The following is a 25,099-nucleotide window of genomic DNA, read 5'->3' as shown; positions in this document are numbered from 1 at the left end:
TGAGCGCTACTCTAATTCTTTTCCATGAAAAAACCATTTTCTTCCCTGGTTTTTAGGGAAGCCAGGTAATTCATCTGGCCAGTCTTTCTAATTTTCACACACTTAAGAGACTTTCTCTGGCCATGTGCTGCCTTTATTATTATTAGTTTTTAAAGAAAGTAGACAGCTATAAAAAAGAATTAATGAGAGTCATGGGGGGAAATACCTTTGGAAAGGAGGCAGGAAAGCTTAAGCTGATAAAACATGACTCTTTCTTGATGGGGGCTCTGTTTGGATAACTTGCCCCTGTCTAAATTCTTCTCTCTTCCTGTCCTTCCTCCTCCCCTCTCTTGAGCTCTCCTGTCTTGTCAAGCCTACTTCATAAACGGTAGCAGCTGGAGATCTTTTAGTAGCATTCAGGGATTACTTCCCTCTGGGGTTTTAATAAACCCTGATGCCTGAAACATGGGGAAGGCGCTTCTGGAGACAATCACCATTCAGGCTGGAATGGTGGGTCCTTTGGGGGCCCAGATGGCTGGGTCCAGGCAGCACCCCAGGATATGCTGTGGATGGCAGATCACCGAAGTAGCGAGTCAGTCCATGGGCTCCAAGGGTAAATCAGCAAGTGTTTAACAGAGGGATGAATTTCTGTGCCGTCAATAGATAGTTCTTCCTATTATCCCTCAACCCTCTTGATTTATCCTACCTTAAATGGCTGGAGTTGAATCTGTCATGAGCCAGACTTGCCACCACTAAAGTCACATGATCCAGTGCCTGTCAGAACTCCTGTGATGAGGATCCCTCCACAGAGGGGACACCAACATGGCAAAATGTTGACCTCATTTGTTAGTCCTACTGAGGTGTTATTCAAAGGGCTAAGCCAATTGATGTCACAGTGCAGGGTGTATCCATTAGAAATGTGTTGTTGCCACATAAGGTTTTTGAGGACCTCCTGGTATTTTTCTTATATTATCTAGTAATTAGTCCCAAGGTGTGGCTTTTAAAATTTAGTTCTGAGAGTGAATCAGGAAAGCTATATAAAGATGATACCACATGCGGTCTGTAAAATCATTTATATTAAATTTTTTTTTTCAGGTAGAAAAAGCAGGAGGCAAAATGACATTTTACAGTCACAGAGAACATAGGTCTGTCTTCATCTACGATTTTTAGAAAATTTTTTAATATTTATTTTTCAGCTTTCGGTGGACACAACATCTTTATTTTATGTGGTGTTGAGGATCGAACCCAGCACCCAGTGCATGCCAGGCGAGCGCGTTACCGCTTGAGCCACATCCCCAGCCCTCATCTATGATTTTTAATATTTACTCCTTTCTACACTTCCTCATGGAATATTTCGGTTACAGTCGTCCCTGAAAGGATTCCTAGAAAATGCTAGTGTGCCAAGGAGTGGTTTTCAACAACCATGGCCCCTTCTCATATCCCTTTTTCTTTTCATCTTGTAAACATATGACTTTCCTTTTCTTCATATCATCTTGGCTTCATGTCCTTCAGGAAAGTAGATGTACACATATTTCAGAGAATGCTACAGCCTTTTGATTAGTTGGCAGTCTTCTCCTGTCTGTGATGTTCTTCAAAAGTTGGCTGTGGTGGGGGAAGGACGACCTACCCCTATTCTAATGGGACATGACTTTGTCCACATTCAACATTCTCAGACCTTTTTCTTTTTCTTTCTTTTTTTCTTTTTTTGGTGACAACTAAATATTGTGTATATGTATGTCACACAACATTATATTTTGATACATGTATAAACTTAAATAACAAAATCAAACATAAGCATTACTTCACATACTTACCAATTTTTGTGGCAAGAACCCTTAAAATCTACTCTCAACAGTAGTGCATGCTATGTGGTTATTAACTATAGTCACCATGTTGTGCTGTAGATCTCTTGAACTTATTCCTTTCTACCTAACTGAATTTTTGTTTTTGACCTTTGACTAACATCTTTTCAACCTCCCCACCCGCTTCCCTGGCCTTCAAACACAAATGGGTAAATGATCTCATTTGATAGATTTCTGGACGCAGGAATTCACATTGATTATGATTTTAGTAAATTACCTAATGGTGGCTGTAGAAGGGACCTCTCAATATGCCATCTGTTTGGGCCAGGCCCACTCTGCCTTGTCTCCATTTTGTCTATGTCATGGCTTTTAGATAGTGTCCTTCTCTGACAGATTTTACTGAGGAAACGAGGGTGTGGACTATTTGAGGCTAGTCATTGGGTAGAACATGGGCTCACTATGTAGCTGGAATATTAGGAAACAGCTGTTCTTTGTCTGGGTGGACAGTCATTGATTTTTAAATACTTGGGTCTCCCGATGGCATAAAAACCCATTTGTGCCTCTTTAGATTAAGGTTAATTTTTGTGGTAGCGAGTGCAGATGCAATGAACAGATGCTGCACACTTGCTTTGGCTTTTATACATACTCTTTATGCTTCAAAATAAAATTTAATTAAAAATTAAATGCATCATTAGGTCATAAAAAGAAAAGGAAATCCTTAAATGGAATGTATCGCATCAAATAAAATCACAGTCCCAGTAAACCTGGGGAGTGGAAGTATTAATAAAGTTCATGGATAAAAATGTTCATTATTGATTGGGGTTTTTGTTTTTCTCCTCCCATAGTCCACAGCCTATCATGCTGTTAGATAGTGATTTCTTAAAACGATAGTAATTTTAATCAAACGATTGTAAGGATTGGCTATTGATGTTTATTCATTTTCTGTAACACAAGGAAAATCAGTTTCTGAAGCATGTGTGAGCTTTAAGTTATACATACATACATTTGATATACAGCTATGTGTACCAGGGTGTTGAAATTCAAATGCAGAAATGAAAAAGAAGGGACTCTGGTGTGTCTTGCTCAGCCATGTCCAGTGGTGTCGCAGTCATCTCCTGGGGGAAGAGGAGGCACCCAGGTTGTGGGAGGTTTGTGATTGACCTTGCATGTGGCAGCATTCTCATTTGTCTTCCAAAGTATCTGTATAGTGGTTGCCTCTGTGGTTAGGAAATCATTTATAGCTTGGAGTTGTAATGCTGCGAGACAGTCCGCTCACCTGCAGATAATGTTTCATTAGCCTCTTTCAAATTGACAGGGCTGGCTGCTTCCATGTATTCCTCTGGTGAGGCTGAATGATCGTTCTGTTTGTTTTCTGCGTTCTTGTTACAGGTCACTTTGAGTAAGGATTCTCCCCTCAGGCCTTATTAAAGTAACTATCAGATAAACAAACTATACTTCCAAATCAGGAAGATGGAAGATGGGACTTGATGTCATTAAGTCACACTGGTTTTATTCTTACTGTGGAACTTGTTTTCATTGTAGAAGTAGCATCATAGCATAGAAACGTTTACACATAATTTTCCACTTCATGTTGGGATATTTCCCTTTGAGCTTCCCTTATATGCTTGGTTATTAACAAATTGATTGACTCTAGCCTTTTTTCTCTCAATAAATATTTTTGCCATGTGGCTCAAAGCAGCCTACATAAACTGAAAACTATCCTTGTCAGTGACTGCACATATTTTCATCAAGAAGATGAATCATCACCTGCTTCACCTATAGTTTTGCATCTTGTTCTATGGCAAAGTGGTTCAATGGGAACTTCCCCAAAGTTTCTGTTACCCATGTGTATGGGAAATGATAGATTAAAGAAATGCTTTTAAGTCTGAACCTCTTGGTGCGTTAACATAGGAATAACAAATGACAGGCCTGGATGGAGAGATCTGGTTTTAGGTAGCATATCCCAAACCTCCTGATTATTTAAAAATACTGACTTACCCTTAGAAATCTATATTGTTTAGCTTTTCATAAGACTAGTGACATATAAGTAACTTTATTTTGCTTCAAGTTTTTCTCATACGTTGATTTTTCACTAGAGCAGGATTGTGGAATCAAACACTATTAACATTATGTAATTTGGGGGAATATGTTCAAGTTGCTTTATAGTTTCATTATATTCTGCCAACATTGGGTATTAGTTTTTAAACATCTAATTTAATAAAGAAGAGTGAGAGATTGTATTAATACACATTTCTTTAATAATCAATAAGTGAAATGAAGTGCTTATTTCTTTATTTGTTTATTGTTTGTAAAGGCACTAATAATAGGTAAAGCTTGCTCTTATTTATCTGTGCCATTAGAATAAAAATACCACTGTTGGCTCCCATTCTGCTGAGTTGGGTCTTGCACGGAGTACTTAACTGTATTCCTGGTCTGCACAAAAAATTTGTGATAAGAAAAAAGAAGCATAGCTGTTTCTATGTGCCAGTCTCTTTTCAAGCATTGTGCAAATATTAAGTTGCATTATTTGCATAATGACCCTTGGATGTAGATACTATTACCACCATCTTAATTTTGCTGATGAGAAAGCAAAGGCACAGAGAGATTAAGTGCGTTGATGAAGTTACACCTTTAGCAAGTGGCAGAATTCTAATTACAAACTCTGGCAGTTGGTTGCAGAGCCTGTGCTCTTCTCCATTTCACCAGGCTGCCTCTGGTACGCTATTGCTTAAGCAGATATGTTATTAAGCATTGCATTAATAAATTTACTGAATGAACAGTGTTATTTTACTATCCTCCTCTGCCATTTTTAAAGCAGTGGTATTCTAGAAAATATGAATTATAACCCAATATTCAAAATTCCAATTTATGCAGGTTATTCTGTATTTGAGGGATGGAGAAAAGTGACAAAGTGGCAGATGCTGAAGGTAATGCATTGTTTTAAATGAAGCACCTTTATAACTGAATGCTGAATTCTTACTACCAGTAGTAGTAAGTAAGTAGTGGTAAAATTGGTTTTCATCATTTTTTAGTTGATGGATAAAAATTGCATATATTTATAGCACACACCACAGTGTTTTGATATATGCATACATTGTGGAATGTCTAAATTAAGCTATTTAACCATGTATTTCTGCACATTCAGTTTCTATTTTCTTTTTCTTTTTAAAAATCTATTTTCTTAACAGTTGTCAAGTGTGCAAGATATTGCTATTAACTGTAGTCACCATAGATTTCTTGAATTTATTTCCCCCTCACTGAAATTTATGTCTTTTGACCAACATCTTTTCATCCACCCCTAAGAGGGTTTGTTCCTATGAGTCTTACTGTTTTAAACTCTACACATAGGTGAGATCATAAAGTAGTCTATGTTTGATAAGATCTCCTGTGGGATGGAAAGCAGGAACCATTTAAGGTTAGGTTTCATAATCAAAAGTAATTGAAATATAGAAGTATCCTAAAAAAGAAAAGTATTGTGTTATGCTTATGGGGCTTTCCAATTTTAAACTGATTTTACACACACACACACTAATGTGCATGTATATAATTGTCTGTGTGATTTATCTTCTATTTTAAAAAGTTTCAGTTAAAATAATGTGTTCATCATCTGTTTATCTGTATATTTATCTGTATTAATTCAGTAACTTAAACTTGAATAGCAAACAACAACAACAAAAGTACCTTGCAGCTTTATGAAATTTGGTCTTGAACCTTTCTAATACTGTGCTTTGTCTGTCTGAAGCATTACTCATATTCTGTTAGCATTCTCCCATAAATTGAGAGTTAGGTTTGTGATTTTCTTGACAGATGCTGGAAGCAGGCTAGAGTCACAGGACTTCTTGTCATTCTGGATATTACAGATTGAAAGGATTTATTTTAACTAAAAGTCTTTTTTGAGGGTAGATTAAACATGGGAGAGGCTATGGCCATAATCTTATTTTTTTTCTGCACTTTGGATTCTCCTTAAAATTCTATAAAGATGGTAAATTTTGGTTACAGTTTATCAAAAGGAAAGTAGGCAATATGAACTCATTTACTGTCGTTGGCTTTGTACAAGAAATTTAAGCCTCCCACCCAAAATTTAGGGATAGAATCTTGCTTAGTTCAGCATTTAGGTATTTGTCGTGGTCATTACTGGCCTGGATAAAATAAAATAAACAAAAAGCAGGCAAATTTTAGAAAGATTTATAGTAGGATGTTCTTATAAAACCAGAAAGTTTAAAATCTTGCTGATTTGAACCAGAGATGCTTGCTTTGCTCTCAAATATTTATAAAACGCTAAATACTTTTCATGTTCTTTTCTAATGGTTTATAGATTATTGCTCTGTATCATCATGCCATTCCCTGCCAGAACCTTATAACCTTCACAGCTGGCTATTATGGAACCACATTTGCCCATGTTTTACTCATTCTTTTTTAGACAGTCTTCCTGGGATTTAGCTCTATAAGAGGGACTGTTGTTATGCCATCCATATTCAAGAACATGATCTGATCTTCTTGAGAAAAAATTGGATCACATATTCCCAGTTACTTAAGCTGTAATAAATAATGTAACGGGATACGGCAACTCTTCTGGAAACAAATATCTGAAAGTAAACAGATAAATCAATCATTTGTTTCAGAATTTCCATTTAATTTATAACTTCAAGGGTGTCCAGAAGAAACTTACATATCATTTGGGATGGCTTTCTGATTTCTCACTGTTTTGTATTAGTAATCTATAAAGGTGGAGATTTGAAGGTGGAGATAAAGCCTTTACTTGTATTGAATTTGAACATGGTTTGTGCTTTGGGCTCCATAAAATATTAAGTTCTGTTTGCCATTTTGGCAGGCAAGCTGGGCAAGGAACTTGCATGCACATGCTGGGGGATTGAGGTCATGGCATCTTGGTGCAAGGATTTACTTATTATTACTTTTATGTTTTAACAGTAGCATTTATCTGGAATATTCTGAGGGAGCTATATGAGACATAAATATATATGCTAAACACATGTGTTCATACATGCTCACTAATACACACATATAATACATTTTCAAGGTAGTTTTATTGCTCATATGGTTAAGAACTTTAGATTGCTTTTGTCTGAAGGTGTAATCTAGCATTAGTTACAAAGTACAGAATATCCGATATATTGCTTAAGTGACTTATTTAAGCCAAAATTTTAAGTTATAAAAAGGATAAGAATGAAGAGAATGGTATTTTAAGCATTGATACTTTTAATAATATTTCCAAGCAATGTTCCTTAGGTTTAATTGTCCCTGAGAATTTTCATTTGCTCACAGTCTGGACGAATTAGCATGACCTTGCTGAGTGTTGGCTCACTCCTGAGACCATCCATCCTAAGGATGAATGCTTTTACTAACCTGGACTTCACTGTCAGTGTGTCTGCATAGAGCTGAATTGATACATCTCCATTTCTTAATGAGAAGTTTGGTCTTAAATGTAGTGAACCCTCTCACTGTGAGGCTGTCTGTTACCTAAGGCTCAAAATCTATCATAATTACCATTTCTCTTAAACACCCATCATTAAAGAGTGCAAAAAACGCTTGCCTTAAAAGGATAGTTTCATGGAGATTGCTTCTTGGGTATGTGTCAGCACAAAACGAAATCCCTGGGGTTAAGAAAAAAGAAGCACTTACACATTGAAAAGTGGTGAAAAATCTACAAATTCAAATACTGCCGACTGAAAGGCAGTTAATGGGTTGCATGTTGGTCCAACCACAGAGGCAGCCAGCTCTGCCCTGCTGAACTGTTGGGGGCGGGGGTGATTTCTTTTACTGGTGGTGGTGGGTTGACATTGAAAAGCAAGAACCCATTACATTAGAAGTAGCTCCTTTTGCCTAGACAAGAGTGCACATCTAACTTTGAGCTAAAAAATTATAAAGAGAGGGCTCAAAGCAAAAAAATAAAATAAAAGCAGTCATACATTAAAATAAAAACCTTGCCTCATGATTTATTGACTTTGGCTATATCAATTTGCTAAATCATATGGATGCGATTTAAGAAGAATGTTATTTTAAGAAGCTTTGCTCCCCTTTAATTTGACATGACTAAACCTGAAGCCTTCTGGAAACCACAGTTCAAAATGGTTTTTCCCCCTAGAGTTTTCGTCAATTTGCATTTAGAAATGTAATATTAGCTCTCATGTAGACTAAGGATTAATTTTGGAATATTTCTAGATAATGGAAGCCTCATTCCAAAAGCAAAGTCAGGTATCATTTGACATGAGTTAAGTGCTGTACTTCTGAGTTTCATATATTTTAAGGTCAGTGTTTGATTTTCAACATCCCTGCTCATATCCAGTTTTTATTCTTGCCCCTTTCAATCTTGTATATACTATTGAGATTGTTCTACTATTTTTAAGTATTAGACATGTTACACTATACCTTGAGAATGATCTCCTTAAAGGAGATCAATAGATTTGAGGCAGTTATCTGAATTTTTAAAATTTGAAATACCCCTTTTTTATTTTTTCAGTTTGGGTATATGCTGCTTAAGACCCAATTTAAAATTCATTTTGCCTGTGTAGATAAGGAACAACAATCTCTGATACATCATTATGTCTCAGTTTTAAACTTCCCAGGGCATTATAAGGAGGACACTAGTTTTCTCTGTAGTTGTTGAACACGTGAAAGTCTCTTTTCCATTGTGAATTTTCAAATTACAATTTTAAAATGAGGATACTAATAAAGAGATCTGAAGAGTTTCTGAATTACAGTTGAGAGATGGTGAGGTGTTGTTTTAAAAGGGGTCAGACCAGTGACGTCTACATTTGTAATTCCCTGCCATTCCCAGTTAAACTTTAGTATCAAACAAATCTATATAGTTCATGGTAAAGAGCTCATTGAGTTTGCATTTTGTTAGAACTTAAATAATGTTATGTGGAAACAGTTTTCTTTTCTTTTTTTTTTTTTTTTAAATCTTTGTATATATGAATTGTTCACCTTTTCATAGAAGTTGTAATATACCAGCCTCTGTTGGAGTGTTCTCTGTACTTCTTGGACTGAATCTATGGCCAAACATCAAGGATGAATGAATGAATGAATGTTTGGATCTTTGACATTTTTTACTCTTACCCAATTTTTGCAACTGTGAGTATGGTTGTGAACAGTTCATTTATTTTGCCTCTTTCTATGGTGTGCGTGGGCATTGAACAGGAAGTTCACAGGTAAATGTACTCTCTGCTCTTTCCAGACTGGTCCTTCTGGTACATTTGGACCTTCAGTGTACATCACATTTCCTTGGCCTCCGATCACTGGTAAAAGGAACATGGCACGCAGGTGTTTAAATTATTTATCTTCATAATCGGCCTTTATGTTACACTGCCTGGCCAGGCCTCTGTTATTCTAGTGCATAATTGATGGTGCTCAGAAGTGGAAAAGTTAGAAAAGCGGAAATAATGTGACACAGCAGTGCAGAGAGACAGTGGGGACTCCACTGGGGGGACTGAGTGAGACTGGCCTTGCACGCAGCTGCTGGGGATGCCTCACAAGGACTATGGCTTATCTGGAGTTTGTCAGATTTTTCTCTTAACTGTATACATCCAAAAAGGGGCAAGGGAGATAGAATCGGCACATTAGATTTTTGTAGCTGAATTGCATGTCTGATCCTGACTTTTGAGTAGGACTGGCTAGATAAGCAGTAGTTTAAAACGCTCCCAGCTGGTGTACATGTACTTGTTCATGAAACACACATTCATGGCCTTTTTGGAGGAGTAGTTCACTTCAGAAAAGGATGATGAGCCATGGCCTGATAATAATGAAAGCAGGAAGACATTTCTAAAAACCACAGTTACCCTTAAAAAAAATGAACTTAATGTAGACCACTGAAGAACTTCCTACTTGCTATACCTCCGTGTGCTATTTATTAGAAAGCAAGAAATGGAAAATATTATGCATTGTATACAAAAAGTGCACTGGTAATGAGGATGAGTTTAGTGCAGATTAAATGCATAGAAAGAAAAATTACTGAATTATGAGGTGATTTCTAAAATGTAGTCTTGGCCAAATTATTTTGAAAGGATAATTTTTAACTTAATTTAAATAAAATATTTCTGGGTACGTGAGCAGATTCGGAAAATATTTTCAAAGAATAGCTTCTACAACCATAATGTACATCTGTGATTATTTCCATCCTAGGAGAGTGTTTATTTAAAACACATCCTCTCAATTTTCTGTTTTAGGTTTGCTAAGGAGAGGGCAAAGGATGGGAGAAAGGGAAATGTTGTCCAGATACAATTTGGTGAGATTTTACGTGTATTTATTTGAAGGGAAGCTTTGGAGTCCTTGGTTAATTATGAAAGCACATCCTTGAACTTGAGGAATAAAGATGAAGAGAAGAGCAAAGTGAAGGGGTAAAGGATGCTGATATGGAGAATAAGCAGAAAGAAGGGAGAGAATAATGTGTTTAAAAAAAGAGAAAAATCCTAATTGATAAGATGGATGATTGGAGGTAGAACTATGAAAGACCTGATATTTGCTAGTTCTGCTCTTCTGAGGTAGCTAAGTTTTTCCCTGCTGGAATTTTTGTAATCTTTTGTGTGTTCTTGTAAGTATGTCAAGGTGTGTTGTGGAAGGATGCAATACACAAATAAGTGTAATAAGTTAGAGGAGAGAAAAAGAGATTGGAGCAGGGAGGGGTGAAGAATAAGGGAGAAAAGAAAAGGAGACAGAACAGGGTAAAACAGGCGAGAGGTAAAGATGGGAAAAAAGACAAGGTTGTTGAAAAGAGAAAGGAGAGTGATAGAAGCAGCTAGATAAGCAGTTGTTTAAAACGCTCCTGCCTGTGTCTCCTTCTCTCTGCCTTGAGCTGGGCTGCTGGTGGCTGGAAGACCCTGCAGTGTGGCCAGCATCTGTCTCTGGGAGGCTCCCTGGCTTCTTTACAGGAGACTGGACTAGCTGCTTCCTTTAGGAACCAGCACACATTCTGTTATGCACTTGTGAAGAAAAGCAGGTGAATAAGAAATTTAAAATAAATTGAGACTTTCAAATATATGTATTGTTTTGTGAAAGCTGACCCTTACTAAAGCCTTCATAAGCTTTTTTGATAACTTTGTATCTTTCCCCTCCATTTTCTTTTTAGAGGAAAATTAATACTTAGTATCAATTTTTTTTAAAAGATGCTTAAAACCTTTTGTCCTGTAGAGCTAATTTAAGAGGGTACAAATATTTACCTTTTGTATTTATTAAGAAAATATACAGGGGCTGAGGTTGTGGCTCAGTGGTAGAGCACTCGCCTAGCACGGGTAAGACACTGGGTTTGATCCTCAGCACCACATAAAGAAAAATAAATACAGATATTGTGTCCATCTACAACAACAACAACAAAGAAAATATGACATTTGTGTCTCCAAATTATATTTATTTGTGTAAGAAAGTAGGCACACAATAAATGTTTTGAGCAATCACTTATTATCTGTGTTCTAGGGGAAGAATTATTATAATTCATATATATCCACATAAAATAGTAATTTTTTTGATGTCCAGAAAAACAGTTTGCTATGTGGCTGTCTACAGGTAAGTCCTTTTATATTTATATATGCACAATTTTATATGTACATATGTATATACATGCACATGTATGTATATGCATGTATAAAGGTCACGTGCGTAAGTACATATATACATATGTACATATGTATGTGTATATTTCATGTACATATATGTGAAAATGACAGTGCATGTGTGTATGTATGTGTTTGTGTGTGTGTGTATTAGGCTTTATTTATTTATTTATTTATTAGGGCGGTTTTAGGTTCATATAGTAAAGTTGAACAGAAGACAGACTTCCCATATGCCTCCTACCCACCACATGCATAGCTTCCCCATTACTGATGTATCACCACATTGGTACATTTGTTATAAATGATGTACCTACATTAACACAACATTATCTCAAAGTCCATGGTCTATATTAGGGTTCATTCTTGGTGTTGATTTGGAAAAATGGATAATGATATTTATTCACAATTATAGCTTCATACATACTAGTTTTACTAAAATGGTGTTTTGTGTGTGTGTGTGTGTGTGTATCGTGTGTACACAAATATTCAAGTATATATGTAGTCGTGTGCCACATAACAACATTTCAGTCAGTGATGGACAGACAGCACCATGCACTTCTCAGAATATATTCCCATTGTTGAGGGACACATAATGATACATGGAGAGGGCTTAATGCATTTTTAAAATATAGTTTTATGTTTTTAGTTTTGGCTTATTTAGATGCAGGGTGTTCAGAGTTATTTACTAATCACTTGTTAATTTTTAAAGTAACTAAGCAGAATTTACTAAATACTATAATTTTTGTTGGGTGTATTATGACATTTAAAATTTTAGTTTTATGAAAATAATAGGTAGTATTACACATAGCTATTTTTCAACAGTACAGAAGCAGCTCAGAAGTACCAAACTTTTGAAAACATCTTTCTTCTTACACTTTTTCCCTTTTCTAGAGGCAAATAAACAAAAATTTAAGAAATACTGAGGATGCCTAAAAACTATAATTTCAGATAATGTACTTTCCCTATTCCATTTTGTTTCTCTATATGCAGAAAATAAAATAATCACATGAGATAGCTTGTCCATTCTTTTTTCTCACATCCTTCATATATGATTTGGTTTTTTAAGCATTGTAATAATAATCAGAAGTGATGTCGCTATCTTCCCCAAACCTCAGAAATACTGCCTGCCTTTGTCCTAAATAAGTCCTTCTATTTTCATAGGTTTCAAAAGACTGAATAAGGGACATATTGAATGAGACTCACATCCATTTTATTTTGGCTTCATATTTCATCTTCAGGTTACATTGTAATTTTGTGTTGAGTTGCCATTACTCATTGTGAATGTAATATTTAGTATTTATCAAAGGTTCTCTGGGTACAATATGCTATGGCATTTTCAATAATGTATAGATTAGTTGCTTTTCCAGGCCTTGAATAGCTTGTAGTCTAAGTAGGAAACAAAAATAGACACTTTAAATATTCCCTATACATAGTGGTGAATTTTGATAATGAATGGATTGGGGGAAATGCGGCAAGAAGTACTCAATTTGTGAAAAATGTTTATTCTAGGGACCTTGTATTTTGTGTTTCATTTTATATACTAATACATTTTTGACACTATGTCTAACCTGAACTTTCTAAAGTGCTATAATGTGAATAACTTAATAAGCCTATTTCTTTTTAAAATTAAAGTTCTCTAGGTGCTGGTAATAAGTAGTATGTGATTCACCCAGGATGTTTAAGGGGCATCATGGCACAATTGGCTTATTTTAGAATTTAGAGCTTAAATTCTAGAATCAATTACCTGCCAGTTACTACTTGTGTAGTCTCAGGCAATTTCTTTAACTTCTTGGTGCATCTTCTTGCCTATGTGTAAGATAGGGATGGCAATAGTACCTCCTGTCCAAGGTTACTTTACAGATGATATTGAGTCAATATACACGACGTGCTTAGTTTTGTGCATGGCATGTGGTAGGAAATTAATAGGCATTAACTTCTATTATTTGAATGATAGATTACTATAGATCTAGCCCCAGTTAATAGTGCTGCTTTGTTTTAATTCATTCTCATTAAGTAATGACATATATTTTGGAACTAAGTATTGTGTAGCACTGATGGTGAAAACAAATGTATTTCATAATTGACAGTGAGCAGTGCTAATGAATAGGGCTTATTCCCCTCTAGTAAAAACAAATGTTTGCAGCTTCCGTAAACACCGTTGTGGTAATTGAAATAAAAATTCATCATAATATAAAATACATAATTCAATAAATAAAACACTACACTAAAATATATACGAATGTATTTACAGCTGAGCATTGGTGCCTTATGACAGAAACTGTGGCTTTATGCTCTTTAACTGCTAATATATTCTCATTTTAACTAGCATTCTCAGTTATTTTTGATGTGTGTTGTAAATGACCAGGCACTATACAGTGAGTTGTTGACTTGCATTTTTGTAAAGGAGAAGGGTAACTCTGGTAGGGACATTTGCAAGCTAAACACTCTTTGCAGACAATTCCTCAGGTGACGATGAAGTGACTAATAACATTTAATATTATTTCTATGTGGATAATAATAATATCTGTTATTATTTCTATGAATGCATTATCACTATTTATTGGGAGGATTTGAGAGCTTAAATCAAATCTTCCAGGTACTCTAGAAGTCCTCTTCAGTTATAGTTCTATATTAATTTTAACCAAAGCTAACACACAGAAAAAATGAGACACGGAAATAAACTAAAAAGGAGGAACACAGTAATTTTTTAAGAGGAAAAAAAGCCAGGGTTAATGAAGTAATGTGAATTATTTCAGCATATTTGATGATGCTGTATTAATTTTCTAATACTGGCCACAAGAAGGGCTATGTCAGCACTGTTCACTTATTAAAGACTAAGCTCAGGAGCTAGTGCCATAGCTTTGGATTGGGGAGGCAGGAAAATGGTCTGGGAGTGGTCTGGGAACCCATCTTTTTTTTTAGGGGTTGGAGATCTGCCAACTGTGATTATCAAGAAAATGCTGTTAAGAAATGTTTTCCTCTCAAATTAAAAAATCAAAAACCAATCAAAATCTCAGTGTGTTGAAAGTACTACTAAAAGAGGCTGAGATTAATAAATGTGATCTTTAGGTTATTTGTTTATGAATATAACACCAGAGAGAAGTTTTATAAGGACAAAACACCCAACATGTATCGTAGGTCCGGTGAGGCTGTTGCTGTCTGTCCACAGACTATACATATCATTAGTAAATTTAAATTACATATACTGTGTACGCTTCTGAATTCTAGGGTAAGGACTTATATAAGTTTTAATAGTTCTGCTTTTACTAAAGCTACTGACCACCATTTGTACACAGCAACACATTTTAATTGGTGTACAGTTTCCATTTTATTCCAAGACCTATGTGCAATCACTGCCTAGTTAAATCACACTGCTAATCATTTCATAAGATCCTGCTTCTGTGAATGGTCATTTGTCATGGAAGGCCTGAAAACAGATTTGGGATGCACGGATTTATCAATTGTGAGTTAGCAAAGAAATTGGTTTTTACTCCGTCTGTAGCTATGTATTCAGTGAGTCTATACTTAAACTCCTGTGTTGGAATTTAAGAAAACCAACTTAAGTGTGTACAACTAAATTATACATTTTATTAAAATTTGAAAATCATGGTAACAAGACAGGGATTTCTGAGTTCTAATCAATAGGACTAATTTAATTTAGGGGTAGCTGAGGAGAAAGACAAAAATCAAGTACTGTAGTTTGAATTATGGAAAGTGTCACATTTAATTTCACAATTGGTTCTGGTGTGTTTGGGGATTTAGAATAATTTTATACCTTAACATTCAATCTTTATTTTACAGTGGATAAGCTAATTTTAGATGACTGCTCAACCTGCATCTGCTTGCTATTGTGGAATATTAGCTTTGGAATAATCTGGTAATTCTTACTTAACACCAATTAATAAGGAATTATAATTATAATTTTAAATGTGAATAAATTGCTTCAAATTATAACATGTTATGTAGTTTATATGAATCAGTATTAAGTGATAGGAAAAGAATCAAGTAGGCATGCTGTCTGGTGATGGTTTTTGTTCATTTATCTTGGTTCTGCTTTGCTCATTTATGTTGAAGAATTGGATAATTGTGAATTTAATATCCTTGCTAACTTATTGGTGACTGCTAAATATAGAAATGTATGTGAGAAATTTAACCTAACTTGCCAAATGAAGTATATACCAGCCAACTACCAAAAGTCAATTTACTAGGCATGAATTTATTCACTCAGGAATAATAATAGTAAAGCTTCTTTGATTATTAGTTGGAGTAGGTTTTAAATACTAGTTGCTGCAACATAAGTTTAGAAATTATTTTGATAAGCGTTTTTTCCTTCTCTCAACTGGTAAATTTTCAATCATATTTAGATGTTCACTTTTTGAGTTTTGTAATGGTCAGTGCCATGCATGCCAGGTAAAAATCACAGAAAATTTATGGAAACAATAGAATTAATCTAGTAAAAATTACAGAAATTATTTTTGAATTGTTTGGCTGGAGCTATTTTAAGTAGTTGGCAAATTGAATATTTTCATGTAAAATATAATGTTTGTGAAAACCGTTTTCCCCCCCTTAAGTACGTTTTAAAGGTAAGTAACTAATACCTCATGGAGAGCAGTCACCAATTTTTCTAGGACTATATGTATGCTGTTACTTATGTGTAAGAACACTCCAGAGTGAATTAGCTAGGGTCATTTGTGGCTTTGGTGAGTTCATTTTCAACATGGCTGCTCTTGAGGTGATGTAAATCCCATGGATTTACTTTTGATTCAGGAAAACTATTTCTGCTGCAGATATTCATTACTAAGTTGTCGAAATTTATGGAGAGAATATTTTTAGTCAGCAAAGTTAGTAAAAGTGGAGTGCAGAATTTGGCAAAGGAATTACAGACACCTGTGCTGGACCACAGGTTCAGAAGGAGAGGGGATAATCAATCTTTTAAGGGAGACCTACGCCAGTAAGTGATCTACTTTAGGGTGAACATTGTGCTGTCAGCATAATTATGATGTTATGTTCAGTGCACTGATAGTTAAAACTTTTAAATTCAGTTAAATCTGTAGTTATAGTAAAAGAATGAAAACCAGGAAAGTTGCATGATATTCCTGGCATTTTGATTTATTTGTTTTAAAGAAAATATATGAAGAGTTTTTTTTATGCAGGTGGGGATGCTAAAATTTGACCATTGACTACTGTCACTCTAACATAGTCTGTGGTCACTAAGGAAATATAAACATTCCTTTTTGATTGCAGCATTTATTAGGGTCCTAATTTTACTTATTAAGGTAGGATGAATATTTTGACAAAATTGGGGTGATTTTTAGTGGTGTTGCAAAATCCAGTTGTGTTGGATGAAGTCCTGCTTCAGAGGTTAATTCTTTACATATTTCTGGAGCAAAAGAAGTGCCATTTAAAGGATGTGTTAACTGAAGTCTTTCTCCCTTGTATACTAGAAAAAGCTTCCATGCCTTTTTTTTTTCTTTAATTGATGATCTTTAGAATTTGGGGAGGAGGTGAGTTGGAAACAATATCACCCTGTTCAAAATAAATGAATTTTTAAAATCCTGTACGATTTTGCCACAAAACTTTGTCCTTGTCATTTTTTGGGTGACTGGAGAAAGAATTAGCACATCCTTAGAATCATAAATGATTTTTCTGCCTTTCTGATTTATAGTATTGGCAAAGTAGTGAAGTGCTTTTTATTTTTTTGTAACCAACTGTTCCCCTCCTTCTTTAAAAAATGTTTTTGGAAGTAATAAGGCAAAATTACAAACGATAAATTACGTAGTCACGGCTGCTCACCAGCCTGCCCACCCATTCATGCTGTACAGTACTTTATGAAAAGTTATGTTTAATGTCACTTAATGAGTCCTTAGAACTGGTGTGCTCTCAGACACTTTGATGGGCTGTTAAATTTACAAATGTTCTAGGGTTATAAATCACCGTTAAACATTAGGAAAGAAAGAGGGGAGTTTTTGCATGCATTGCACATGATTTACTTAAACTTCTAAACCAGGAAGCTGAAAATAGGTGAGGATCTGGTGCTTTGTTCATGTATTGGAACTTAATCTGAACTTGGCCCCTTTCTGGATCTAGACCAGAGGGGAGTTCACATGAAAACCAATGTGAGCTCTTATTGAGAGCTCTACATGATGGTTAATGAAAGTGACTTTCATTAGGTCCATTGGTGAGCAAACCAATCTTAGGACCCCAGAAGTAAAGCTTGTCTTAAATGTTGCCAGTACCCTCTTCCTTGTCCTCTCTACCCCACTTCTCACTGCTCACCAGCACTTTCACTAGCATTCCTCTAGATGAAATAAAAAGAAGCAAAACAGCTGAGAGGCAACTCTGCAGAGGCAAGGAGAATGCTTTGGATTTAGCCCATTCTGGACTGGAATACTAATTTGTGAGACTCCAAGTCCATTACTAAGACTCATTCCCCCTCAGTTTTCCAAGAAGAAAAATGAAAGTAATAATACTGACATCCGGGTATTATTGAGTTAGAAAATGTAGTAAATTAATTTGCAGGAAACTTACCTAGCATAATGACAATATTCATTAAGTGGCAGGCATTATTATTCTTTTATATCGCTTAGGTATTAAATAATATAAAGGATTGATAAACATGTGTTTTAGATTGGTGGGATTTCAACTCTAGCTTCACATTTTTCTTCATTTGGGAAGGTTTTAATACTCATACCCCAATATTCATGTGTTGGTCCCAACCCAGCAGTTAAGTCTAGATATTTCAGGGTGAGGCATGAATATTTTATTAAAAGCTTCCTAGGTGATTTCATGTAGTCAAAGACAGTAGCCAAGTAGTTGAGAACTCTGCTACTCTGCCATCCCTTGGGATGTGGTCTGTGTCCTCATGGTTCATGATAGCTGCAATGGTTCCAGTCATCAGACTTATCTCAGCAGCAGGATAGAAAAAAGAGTTAAGAGGAAGGAGCTTGCCCTTCCTTCAGAGAGGTCTCATGTACTTACTGACTTCTGCTTATGTCACCTTGGTCAGTAATTAATTTCATAGCTGCAAGAGGGGTTAGACTTTTTCTTTTTTCTTCAGCAGCTGAGAATTCAGTTGAAGATTGGGAGACTGAAATAAGGATGCATTGGTAGTTCCGGAAACTGAATATAACATGAAGGGTAGTCAAGCATAGAAGGAGGTTTTTTTCCCCTATCTGAATGCCTCTATCTCCAATACCAGTCTCTCTTCATTATAAGAATAGCTCATCTAGAATTAAATTTACATAAGCTTGCTTCTTCCATATTAATATCAACTAAAATCTACCAAAATAGTACCTATGACATCTTTCTCTCCTTATTCGTTTATCTCTTATTATTTTATCCTTCATAGTTTAATAATGATGATAATTATATGCTCTTTAATGATCGTAACAAACCAGTAAATTAGATGTCAGTCCCCTTTTACACATAAGAAAACATAATGCTTCTTCAAGGCCAGTTAACCCAGAGGTGCCCAGCCTGGGGATTATTCAGATTTTGCCAGTTGTCCCAGGACACGTTCTCTAAATCTTGGTACTCCACATGGCCTCCCACACGTAATCAACTGGTGAATTTTGTTCACTTGACCTTAAATGAGCTTACTTGTTTCAGTTGGATTCTTATGGTGGAAAAGACGAAAACAGGAAGTTTTAGCACTTCCTTTTCCTTTGTCCAGTGCTGCTTGCTGCAGCTAGAACCCTTGCCAGTGCTGGAGGTGGAAGCTGGCCTCCCAGTTCTGGACCCTCCAGTGGCTTCCCTGGGTCTCTTCGTCTTGACTCCTGCCTCACTGTCTGTTCTCTGCCAGCTGTTTCTGGTGAAGTTGTCTTCGGCCAGGCCTGTCTGCCACAGGTGCCTTTAAAATCCATGAATCGGATCCCATCTTTCTTTTGCTTTGAATCCTTTGGTTGCTCCACATTTTCTGAAGAGGTTGACTTTTTACCTTCTAAATCGCACCATCTCACATTAATGTTTACCATTGCCCATTATTTTCTAGACATCCCAGATTAGTTTTTTTTTTTCTCTTTCAAATTTCTGTGCTTTCTTATTCTCTTCCACGCATAGTGATTCAAATGTGGAATGTTCTTATCCACTTCACCACCCCACTGGTTCCTGTTCATTTTTCAAATCTCAGTCCCCATTAGTTATTCCTTCTTTCATGCACCTCAAGTTCTGCATACAGAGCTGTCTTCTTATTGTGCTGATTATTTTATATTGTAATTATTTGCCTTTGTCTTTCTTCTTTAGTCTGTAAGTTAATAGTAGTTATGTCCCAAGTCTGTTTTTCCCCACTCTGCTTTCTTAAACAAGCATGGTCGGGGCGCATGTTCATGCTCAGGAAGTACTCAGGAACGAATACATATCTTGAAATGATTAACTCCTGGAATATGGTATGATAAGGGTCTACTGTAGGGCCATCTTATTTTATGTTACATTTGCCCAATATAGTGAAAAAACATTTGACTTTATTCTTTCATAAAGGAAAAAGATTGTGAAGCCGTGCTGAAAATACCGAGCTTATATTAAATCAGAAAAATATATATTTTTTAAACCCTCTTTAAATTGACTTTGTACTACTTTTCATTTGGGAGGCCTCATGTATAGACTTCGGCAATAAAGGGATGATTTTTAACTTTCAGTATATAACATTCATACATATGTAAATGTATAATTAGTTTGAGATAAGTAATTTAGAGCATTTGGTAATTTTCGGTACAAATATTGACAGATTGCTGCTGAATTGGTGGTGAAAGTAAATGAAACGTGGCCAACACAATTAGGAGTTGCCTGAATGGGGATCTTGTTTATGTTTTTTAGAAAATGAGAGATGCCAAGTGTTAACAAAGATTTTATCAATATTCTTTATTGTTGCAGATTTGTGCAACTTCATTTACAAATGAAAATCAGATGAAGGTTGACAGCACTGGAGGTGTTAGAGGACTTGGAGGGAACATGTCTGAGTAGGGCACCTGCTTTGCCTATCTGAGCAGCTCACTGGGGTTTGTGATTGTCAGCGGCAGTGCACATACAGAGCTCTATAGCCATTCAGTGCCCTCGGGCTGATTTCTTTTGGAGATCTATTTACAAATGGAAAATCGGAGGAGTCAGAATTTGTAGCCAGCGGTAGAAACATGGGTCTTGGCTCTCTGTGGTGCTTCTTGGTGAACTAATGAAGCTGTTTCTTCTGTGATTCCCCATTTGTTGAATATGATTGCATGAGTGTGTACCTGGGGAGGGAAGGATGGTCATGATGACAGTCAGAGGAACATCCAGCCTACATAGAATTCAGAAAGGAGCAGGATACTGATTAGAATTTGCCTTCTTGTACTTTAATTGCCTTTGCTTTTTAATAAATCTTATTTGCCAAGGATAATGAATGACAAGCAAGGTCCAAAGTATGTTGTGTAATATATTCAGCTGATTTTGGGTTTCTCCGTGATTTCATGTGATGCTGTTGGTTCATTCACTCATTTGTCACACTTTTATAAAAAAGTACTCCATTGGCATTAGGCATATTGAGAATATGAAAGGAATAAGGTTGAGCACATCCCTTGAAGAGCAGGTAGGATGGTTTTCATAAGCAAAAATCCTAAAAGATATTTTACTCCTTTTAACCTTAGTGGGCATTTTCATTAATTAGGCAGTCAGGCATTTTATAGCATCTTTGTCAGAGACTCAAGTGGCATGTCATACATTTCCTCTGGTTGCATGTAGTTGTTTCCTCCAAAATAGCAGACAAAAGTGGTTTCTCCCCTCCTCATTCTAACTTGGACTCTGAAACTTTGGTGTGCTAAAACTGTCAGGAAAACTGTGCCTATCCTGTCATCGCCAAACCTGACATTTCTGAAGATTATGCCAAATGTATTTTCTGACACATTTCAGTTGATTCAAGCTGAGAGGTACTTCTTATCTTTTGATTTGTCAGTCTCCTGGCCTGAGGAGTAGAGCTACAGTCCCTGGGAATCATATTGACATGCCGAAGCTGAATCACTGTTTTCAAGTGCTGTCAATTAGTGTTTGGAAATGGAGGAAAAAAAAAAAAAACAGTGCATGAGAATGTCACAAGTTCATTTAATGAATTATGTTTAAAATGAATTTCATGCTCACACGTTTTCTTACCAATATAAAGTAACTGGAATATATCAAGAATTTATTATTGAATTAGCACTGAAAGCCTCCAATTTTCCTTCTGTGGCCTTACTTGTTCAAAAGAAACAGAGAAGAATTGCTGATTGAAATTGAATATGAAATTTTTGTATTCCATGTATATTATGCATATAAAGACATTGTGCCTAGAATGGGGTTGGCACATAGTAGGAGCTCAGCAAATCTTTGTTTAATGAGTGAATAAAAGATTATAGATAGTGTCTCAGGGTGATATCTTTCTTGTTTTTCTTGGAACCTATACATTCTTAATTTATGAAAACTTGCTTAGATTACTTTTTTGTTGTTTGTTTTGGTAGTGGGGATTAAACCTAGGGGCGCTTAGTGACTGGGGCACATCCTTAGCCTTTTTTAAAATTTTATTTAGAGACAGAGTATCACTGAGTTATTTAGTGCCTCACTGTTGCTGAGGCTGGCTTTGAATTTGTGATCCTCCTACTTCATTCAGCCTCCTGAGGTGCTGGGATTATAGGCATGTATCACCATGCCTGGCCTGTATAGGTTCACTTTTAACTGGATGCTTTTCTAGAAGGTGAAAAATTAAACCATATTTTGTTTTCATTTATGTTTGTATTTCACCGTGGCCCCAATTCTCCCAGTTGAATATAGAGAAGAATCATACTTAATTTAGTAGTGGTTTTCAATTCTTCCTCTTTTCTTTTGAATAAAGAAAATCAAACTCTTTGTATATAACATGCATTTTCTTTTCTTTCTGTTCAGCAGCCTCCTCCATGCTCATTATTGTGGGGTCCAAAATGTGAGCCTTGGATGGGGATGCTGGAGGTGACGCTTTACCTGCTTCTCTGATTAGAAAACATACCCCCCCACCCAATGGCAGGCAGAAACCTGTTTCATCAGTTTCAGCATATATCGTATATCCCAGTGATTAGTATTTGGTTGGTCCTGAATAAATGTTCCTGGAATTGATGGTTGAGGGAGTAAGGAATGCTGATCCCTTTCCATTTCCTCCTTTATACTTGGAGACTGTGGTTCTGTGTGTTTGTATGTGTGTTAAATTCACTTTTTTTATGGATTGAAATTTAACAGTGAGATAAAAGTGGTGGTGTCTGCTGAATCAGGGTTAATGTTCTCTGGGATAAGGCTGGAGCGAAGCAGTGTTCACAAGCCTTTAGATTTGGTTCTTGGTGACCCTTCCAATAAAGTCCATTAAAGGTGTGTCAGGGTTTCCACAAAACTCCTAATGTGCCCTCTGCCCTTAGGTGATAAGACCAGGCAAAAGCAGGTAGCAACTGATCCTCTAATTGGCTACTGGAAGAAAAGGAAAATGTTAGGTCTGGCTATCCTCAGACATAGTCAGAATTACCAAAAAACTCGTCAGTCAATGTTTGGATTTTTCAAAACATGATGTTTGTTTGTTGAATAAGAAGAATTGGCTCCTCAAAGTTCTCAGTGTTTTCTAGCACAAATTGTAGTGAATATAGGTTATCTTTACGTAAAGACTCCTTTACTGATACAAGTGACTGCTTGACACATACCTGCTGCTCAGGTTCTTCTTAATTGGCCAGATACTTGTAACTGAAATGCAGCTCTTTTCTTTTTTTCTTTTTTAATGCATAAACTCTGGACCATTTTTAGTTTTTATTTTTATGTTTTAAGACTGTATGTGTGGACTTTATTTATGTGTACTTCCTATACCGCATCAGCTCCCAGTTACCCACATGTGGTTTATTCAGCCTTGGGATTTATTTACAGAAATTTTTCAAATCCCAGGCTGCTCTCTGCTACCCTCATTTGTATGAATTATGTTAGTGTCATCAATGTGTGCTGCTGTTATGCAGCCTAAACCAAGCATAGCTGGGAAGGCAAACTCACCCCTCCCCTCTGTATTATATTCTAAAGCAAAATATTAATCATTTTTGTCAATCTTTTTCCCTTTGGAATCATCCTACCCAAATATTAACACGGTTGACTATGAATTATATTGTATGTGCTCTGATTAAAGATAAAGTACCATACAATATAAAATCGTACAATTCACCCTAATTCTCCAAACTTTCTCAGTGAAATTAAATCCTTTTGACTTGATCAAAAGCGCTACATTGAAAGATTTGATTGAACTTGGGTTACTGGTTTCAATATAATACTTATTAAATCCAAACATAGTTTGTCTAATTACCTCTAACCTTTACTTAAACAAAATACTAGATCCTGAAACACAGTATAATTTGAAGAATAATTTATGAACAGAAAATTATTCTTTGTTGTGGGGTACAATGTATCTTTTGGCTTTAACTACGTTCTGTCTTTCTTATTCTATATATATGAGTGTGTTCAACTTCTGATCCATTTTCTTGGAGTGAAACATAGCTTTTGCCATAAGTGAAGGGAAAAAAAGATGGAAGAGACATCTCCACCTCACCTGCTCCCCACCCCCCCCAGTATTGTTGATTACATCTCTGGCTAATATTGCCACCTGACTGAAGTTTGTGATCATAGGTTAGAAGAGTGATTAGTCAGGTTTTAGGTGAAGCCAGCCTTTAGAGAGCAAGAGAATTTTTTTGTTGTTTGTTTTTTGGTCTGCTCTCTAGAAACCCGAGAGGAAAGGATGCATAATGGGATGCTGTACTTGTGCATTTCGGCAAAGATCTAATCTTTTTGAATTCATTGCTTGTGAGTTATTATTTCTAATCATACGCTTGATTGACTCCAGCTAAATGACTGTCTGACTGCAAAGGCAGGGGTGTTAAATCCAAAACCATAAGTGCGCATTTTAACTGAAAATAGGGATCATCACGGAATGCCTTCTCAATCAGTAGTGCCTGACACTGCCCCCCACCCCCCCCGCAATGTATTTTTAAATAGAAATTCTCTCGCATCCTCATGTAGGAACTGAGCATCACAGAGCATGATTGAGCTCCAAGAGAGAAGATTGAAACCCTGGAGGGGATATCAAAATGATAAAAACTGAGGCTCCTATGGTGCCACAATGAGTGTAGTTAATATGCTACTTTAGTCTGACAAGCCAGGCAGGTGCCCCTTAAAACTACAATTTAAGATTACCTTGTCATTTTTAAGATTTTGAAAAAATAAAGGATGGAAGAAAAAGGAGGGTAGTGGCAATATTTTTTTAGAAGCAGGCCTTGGCCATTTCTCTGAATGCTTTTTTGCATGAAAATCTAGTAGGTACCTCATTTTCTTTTGGTCTTTCATGTAGATGTTTCTCGACACCCAAATATGTGACCCCTAAACAATTTGTTTTCATTTAAAATAGAACAAGATAAAGTAAAACCCCTTGTAGAAAAAGAGAGCAACAATAAAAGTGGAGCCAGCTGTCTCTTCACATAGGGTAAAAATGTTGGTATCATTAAAAAAAAAAGTTAAGGAATTTGAACATTGAAATATATTGTTCATTATGTTGTCATAACTTTCTCATTTTACTTAGACTTTTGTCTTTCCTGCTTTAATATCACATACATATTGAAAAGTTCCTTCTGGATTGTTGAGAGTGAAAAATGTTTACACAACCAGGAATCTTACAAAAAAATTCAATTGAATTTATCTGTGTTAGCTAAAATAACCATTGATCATAGAGAAAAAAATCTTACCTAGAGACAGCTGTAGATGCCCAAAGAGATT

At 36.0% G+C, this 25,099-nt stretch overlaps 1 long non-coding RNA gene across 1 annotated transcript in view; it reads left to right on the top strand.

Annotated features, from left to right (window-relative positions):
* LOC125619081 overlaps positions 1-25,099 on the top strand; it is a 68,164-nt gene that overhangs the window by 12,684 nt on the left and 30,381 nt on the right. The window contains exon 1 of the long non-coding RNA XR_007350571.1: positions 1-25,099. This exon is cut by the window's left edge and continues 12,684 nt beyond it. This is a non-coding gene — a long non-coding RNA (uncharacterized LOC125619081).

The sequence above is a fragment of the Marmota marmota genome, unplaced genomic scaffold, assembly GCF_001458135.2.
Source record: "Marmota marmota marmota unplaced genomic scaffold, marMar, whole genome shotgun sequence".
In the NCBI taxonomy this organism is placed as follows: domain Eukaryota; kingdom Metazoa; phylum Chordata; class Mammalia; order Rodentia; family Sciuridae; genus Marmota; species Marmota marmota.
The sequence above is the reverse complement of the archived record's forward strand: the minus strand, read 5'-3'. Positions and strand labels throughout refer to the sequence as shown.